The sequence below is a fragment of the Drosophila yakuba genome, chromosome 2R (assembly GCF_016746365.2).
Source record: "Drosophila yakuba strain Tai18E2 chromosome 2R, Prin_Dyak_Tai18E2_2.1, whole genome shotgun sequence".
Lineage (NCBI taxonomy): Eukaryota > Metazoa > Arthropoda > Insecta > Diptera > Drosophilidae > Drosophila > Drosophila yakuba.
The window spans coordinates 1,829,640-1,836,515 of record NC_052528.2 but is presented as its reverse complement, the minus strand read 5'-3'; positions in this window follow the sequence as shown (position 1 = coordinate 1,836,515).

Below are 6,876 nucleotides of genomic sequence, written 5' to 3'. Positions count from 1 at the left end.
TGAATTCTAGAGGCTTCAAAGTTTAATTACGTTAGAAATTCGCCCTGAATTTAAAACGCAAAAACTTACAAGATTGTATATATATTCTTTTTTGTTTTCTTCCTCTTTTTTTTTGTTTTGCATATGCCACGAGAAGAATTTATTGATGGGGTATATAGTTTTTAAATTTTGCTAGAAATTCGCCCTGAATTAAAAGCTCATAAAAACGTATATATTAATTTTTTTTGTTCGTAGGTTAGAGAATTCAAAGTTTAATTACGCTAGAAATTCGCCCTGAATTTAAAACGCAACCACTTAAAGCAATGTATATGTGTTCAAAAGCCTGTATGTGCCACGAGAATGATTTATATATTTTGTTTTTGTGTGTTGTATTTCTTGTATAGGTTACACATTTCTTTTCTAGAGTTGAGAAAATATGTAGTTTTAATTTGCTATAAATTCGCCCTGAATTTAAAGTGCATAAAAACAACATATCTATTATTCACAACTTTCCTATTTATCATTATAAAAAATTTTTTTTACGTGTTGGATACTCTCTTTTATATTTTTTTAATAACTTTTCTTTATAATAATTCTTTTTAGTCTTTCTATATATCATATATTTTCTTCTTTTTAATTTTTATATAACTGTTACCCCGTGACCGAATAACGCTGATCAAACTCCTCCTCCCGTTTTCATTCATTTTTCCTTCACTTTTTTTTTTTTTTTTTTTTTTTAAATAAATGTACACTTCACTTAATACTTGCGGTTTTTGTGTGTGTGTGTATTTTTATGTGCATCTTTTTTTTACATTGTTAGAAAGACAGGGAGCTTAATTTTTGGTCCGTAGACGGCTGCGCAAGTTATAGTTCCGGGAGTAGTTGTCGAGGAAATAGTTCGGCTGTAGTTTTAAACTTGTAGGGTAATTCAGTTTGTTTGAAAGAATACTTGTGAAGAACTTGGATGTCAAAATCAGACTGAGTTTATATTTTAGCTTTGGCCACAATGAGACCTCCGCCGTTTAAGTACATACAAAGGGATACATAGTCTTAAGCATAAATACAAATGTAAAATAAACTGCTGTGTCGGATTGTCTTGAGTTGGAGTGGTGCCTGTTGCTGACTCGTAGCTGTGGATTCCTGGTACGCTGCGGAGTGGGGGCATCCTGCCCAAGTGCAGCGTAGACATATTTCATATTTAGTCAACGGCCGGTCGTTGAACACAAGTTTATGTGTTTGTTGTCCCGATTCCAGGGTAAGCCTGGGTGGCTTAGCTGGTGGGTCGGTATACCGGTTGGAACCGGTAACTCGCACATAGTGAGCAATACAGGGCGCGCATCAAAATCCGAATGTTATTGCCGCATGACGAATGTGCGGTTATTTGATGAAACATCTCAGCGATATCCGTGCACACGCCTATACGACCTACTCTGAATGCCATAAGAACCTCGGTGAGCGGGTTTAAGTAATCGGTCCCGTTCAGGGAGGGATTTGCCGTGACTCTTTGCAGCTGCATCCCAAACCAAACTTATTTTATTTGGCTTGTTTGGGCTTAGAGCGATGAATATAGGGAGGTACCATACACGGTTTATGTCCTTAGCTATTTCTTTGGTTTCCAGTTCGAAAGCGAACTGGAGATTTTGTCGATTAAGTTGTCATAGGCTTTGTTCGTAGGCCTTTCCTTTGAGTTCCCTTCCCTTTCCCTTGCACTTCTGGAGACGAAGCATGTTCTCAGCGTCTGAAAATCCGGCTACCGAGCAGCTGTTCTCGTATATGCTTATGAAAATTGGCCAGTCTGCTGGGTTGCCATTGAAAGTCGGCAGATCCGCTGCTAATATTTGCCTTGTTGCTAGTTGGGATGCAGTTGGTCCAAATTATAGGATGTGCTTTTCCTGTGTCCCCTGCTCGATATATTTTTTTTTTCCACTTGTCGTGTCTGTTCTGGCATCTCTATCATCAAGTTTTTTGGGCATGGAGTTTATGATGGCTTATTGGGATTGATTTCGATTTGTATCATATCGCTATCTTTCGGCAAGGTATTTGTCAGTTCGTTGCGTTGTGAAGCGGCTTGCTGTGAAGTGGAAGGGGTATCGTCGACAAGTTCGCACAAGTCGCACGTCCATTGTGACGTGCGCCCAGTTTTGGACTCCACTAGATAGGCGGCTCTTATTGTATGAACCGCAAAGAGTTACATCTCCCTCCATTTCCGCTATGAGAATTCAGTCGTTTTCTTCGTCACAGATAATTTCACAACTAATGGCGTCGGTTCCTGGCGTGATCTACTTCAACAGAGTTCTACACATACATAGCCTTCATACGTGTACGTCTGTATCTTGGCTTATAGGTTTGCGTGTGTTCCGTATTAATTTCACAAATGGTTTGCTTCACTTGTAATAGCGCTTAGTATTGATTACTTTTAAAGTTTTTTTAAGAAATGTTGAGGCGTCACTTTTAATTGCGCTTAATATTGAGTACTTATAAAGTTTTGTAAGAAAATGTTGAGGAACTAATTAATTTGGGCCTAGGGAGAGCAATAATAAACCACCTTTTGTAGCAGTCAATTTATTGTTATTTAATTTTTTTTAGCAAAGCGAGCAGCTTTTAAAAACTTTGTTCTTTCTCCTTCGCCAGTGTTTCCTCAAGTGTCGTACAAGTGTTTCCCTATCCAATAACCGCAGATCATGGGTAACATTTTTTCCAAAGGGTTTTAGGGTTACGTCGTTTTTTCCTGGTTGGCGGTTGAATTTTAATTTCGGCGGTAACAACACCCGTCCCGAATAGTTTACCACCACAAAGGAATATTGAGTCCGGAGTTGAGTTCCAAGTTGGCACTTCAGAAATACAACCTGCACTGCCAAAACCCCTCTCGGTGGTTCCACTAAAGAAACCAATTTTCTTTACTCGGCTTTCCCCTGATCAAACATCATTTGATGTATTGTCTTATATACAAGACAAAACAAAAGCCGACAACATAAAGGTGGAAAAAATTTAACTTTTCTTACGCTAGGGACATCTCATTTTTCATGATAACTGTCCCTACTGAGCTATTATCGACCATATGTTCCGTTGAATTTTGGCCGGATCGAAGCTAAGATTAAAAATAGAAAAAAGGGGCAGTGGGAATTAAATTTCCCACACGTGGCCAGATCACTGCCCCATCCTCCTCTACTATTTCTACTTCTTTATCTTCAAAAAACTAAAATCTTGTCTCATTATCTGTTATCAAAATGAAATATAAGATGTAAATGTAATGCTTGTGTAGTAAGCTAACTAATTTGTATTCAGAAAGTTCTCCTATGCATCCCATATTATTGTGTTTACAGAGACTTGGTTAAAACAGGAGATACTTAACTCTGCAGTTTTTCCAGGTATGTACACAGTATGACCGTCCCTCCAGGCGGGGAGGCGGAGTCCTAATTGTCGTTAGGTCTCACGTCAGAGGAGGTACTTTTTGACGAGTTCCGTAACATAGAATTTTTAATATTACGTGCTCTTACATTCCGCCGTCTTCTGAATTTCCTGGATATATAAGCCATTTGTCCGATATCCAATACGTTTTATATAGACTGTCCGATAGGGAACAACTGGTTTTTTTAGATGACTTTTATATACCAGGCACTAAGTGGTCCATAGAAAAATAGTCGAATACCCTTATCTCATAGCACAGCATGACTTTATTGACGGCTTGCTCGACATATTGTTGTCGCAAGTTAATTATATTCGAAATTCTTTTGCACGATTATTGGATCTATGCTTTGTTACAAGTCATGAAACACACACAAGTGTGTTTCTGACTAGGGTAGCACCTCTTAGTCAACCAGAAGATCCATAACATCCAACTTTCGAGGTGACAATCGACACAGGTACCGTAATAAAAGAGAGGTAAGATAAGTCAACCAAACGAATTCATTGATTTCGTAGGGCAAACTTTCGGAGGCTAAATCATTTTATATCTGGCTTTAATTGGTCCGATATTTATTCTGGCAACATAATGGCCGATGCCTTAAATATTTTTTATACTCCCAATTTTACCAGCGCATTGTTGTTAGTAGTAAATTGGTCTACCACTGCTTCTATTGCTGGTATAGATGCCTTGTCCTTGATGGCTTGCAGTATTTTGTTCTGCAGCACTCCTTGGTCTTGCATCAATTTCACGATCTTTCCGACAACATCTTGGGAAAACAATCACTGTGACTTGTGCTTTCTGCTTGTATTTTTTGGCGTGATCCGTTGGAGGATTTTTTTGATTGGTCGCCCAGTTGACCTAGCTGTGCCTCGACTCACAGCTGATTGATCAGCCAACGAAAAGCAAGAACACAATGTTTCACCTTATAGTCCTAGTACTTTAAGGCGTGGTCTTTTATTCTGTGTTTCTTACCACTGGTAGGGGAAACAACAGAATCACTCGAATAACCTTGCTCTTTTTACTTTGAAGTGCTGGTTTCTTCTTCTGTGTTTCTTACCACTGGTGGGTGAAAACAACAGAATTTTTCGAAGGACCTTGCTCTTTTTACTTTGAAGCGCTGGTTTTTTCTTCTGTGTTTCTTACCACTGGTGGGGGAAAACAACAGAATTTCTCGAAGGACCAAAATGTTCACACTAAAAACTAATGCGTACACTTAATGAGTTCAATTCGAGTGTTTGAATATAACTGATTCGCTACTGCGAGGGCGTCGCCTTTTATACATTCTTACATAGGTTCTTATCATCTAATTATATAATGCAGCGCTTGTAAGACGCTGCAGTCTGCGTTGGTCAATGCAGATGAGATTTATCTTAAATCTATGTTTTTGGCCTATGACCGCGCTAATCACCTCCCGCGTGATCATATCTCTTGACACTTCGACAATAGACCACTGCAATCGTACTTATCTGTAGTTGCCACTTATGTTGTCCCGTGCCATGTTTATTGCAGCCCATAAATAGAACATATTTATAGTTTGTCTACTTATCATGTCTAAACACATCTTTAGACACATGCTTGCACGCTAAAGTAAAACAAGGATTGGTGTTATCCATAACCGTTGAGCAAAGGGCGCAATTATTCTCCATATTACCTTCCGAAGAAGTTCTGCGAGGCGTATTCACTACTGGCATTGCTGGTTATCTTAATTTTTTTCTTAAGATTTTATCCTGAATTTGACATTTGATGGCCGTATCTATAACTAGCGTTGAGGGCTGGATTATTGAAAGTTTGATTTCCCGATTGAAATGAGTGCGTTGACTAACTTTCTACAGGTTTCTATTCGGCAAGTGGAAGCATTAAGCTGCATCTTCACAAGTTCCAGACAACAGATCGTATTTTAACTGACAACTCGCAACTCACAGAGCTATCAGATGTGTTTTAAGGAATTTGCAGCAGTAGCGGCATGTAGAAACCACACTCTACCAGCTGAGCGATCATTAAGTATTGATATTCGATCAGAGTCAAATCATCAATATTCTTTAAGTGCTCGTCCCTTTCGCTTGCAAATAAGCGACTGGTACCCTGCCCAAACTCCTACCACTGAACAAAAGAGCATTGATAGTTAGGGACACAAGATTTCCGAATAGCTGATGTTTTGCTAAATTCATGGGTTGGTGTACACTTCAGGTTTCTCGGTTTGATATCCGCGTCCGAATAGCAACGTCGTAGGCCTTGTTAATGGATGAAACATTTGCCTTGAATCGTTACAGGTGCCAACCATCCCAGTGGGTCGAAAATTCTGGACAACTGTGATAACACTAACCGCTTTGTTATGCGTGTTAGCATTGGGTTTTCTGCCGAAAACGTAAATGTATCCTTCTTCGGATCCCATTGAAGTCCTAAGGTTTTGATCGATTAATTCTCCTCAATGCAGATTTTCTCCGCAGCACCGTCGTCCTGAATGTCGGCTAAAATACGTTCGTCATTTGCAACCCATTTTCGCAGATGCATGCAGGCCTTCTCCATCACTTGTCTCAATTTCCTTTGAAGTTCATAGCACTCGTTGACTGTTTCTCCACCAGTTATGAGGTCATCCATATAAAAGCCGTCTGTTATTGTTTCTGCTAAGACGCTATCCTCTTGGCAAAACCGATCTGCCAGCTCTCGTAGACATCGGACTGCTAAGAAAGGTGCTGCCGAGGTGCCATAAGTTACGGTTGTTAACTTAAACTCACTGATCGGCAATTTTGGATCATCTCTCCATAGGATATATTGGTATTCTTGATCTTTCTCAGCAACCTTTATTTGGCGATACATTTTTTCAATGTCAGCTACCATAACATATTGCCAATTGCGCCATTTAATTAGAATATCGAATATATCCTTTTGAATCTTAGGACCAGCTATAATAACGTCATTTAGGCTTAGTCCATTTGTCGTCTTTGCTGATGCGTCAAAAACTACTCGTAGCTTCGTAGTTAAGCTTCCAGGTCTGATGATTGCTTGATGGGGTAAATAGTATTTACCTTGACCCGTTGTCCTTACAGATTCCATATGTCCCATCTTAAGGTATTCTTTCATGAATTTGTTGTATGCAGCCCAGTTCTTTGGGTTTCTTTGAAACTTCTTTTCCATTTGCATAAGCCTTGCCATTGCCTGTTTGCGAGAGTCCCCCAGCTTTGCCTCTTGGTGGAATGGAATTGAAACCACAAATCTGCCTTCCTCGTTGATGACAGTTGTTTCTTGGAATTTTCTTTCGCATTCTGCATTGTCTGTAATTGTCTCATCGGCTTCATCTTCCAATTCCCAAAAGCGATCCAGGTCCTTTAGATTTATTATTGTAGTGGCACTTATAATTTTTTGCTTTGCTGCTCGAGTTATATTTCCGGACACAATCCATCCAAATTTGGTTTTTTTTCCCAAGATTCCATATACGGTTTTTATTTCCTCCATCATAATCAGGGGAAATAGATCCACACCTATCACCATGT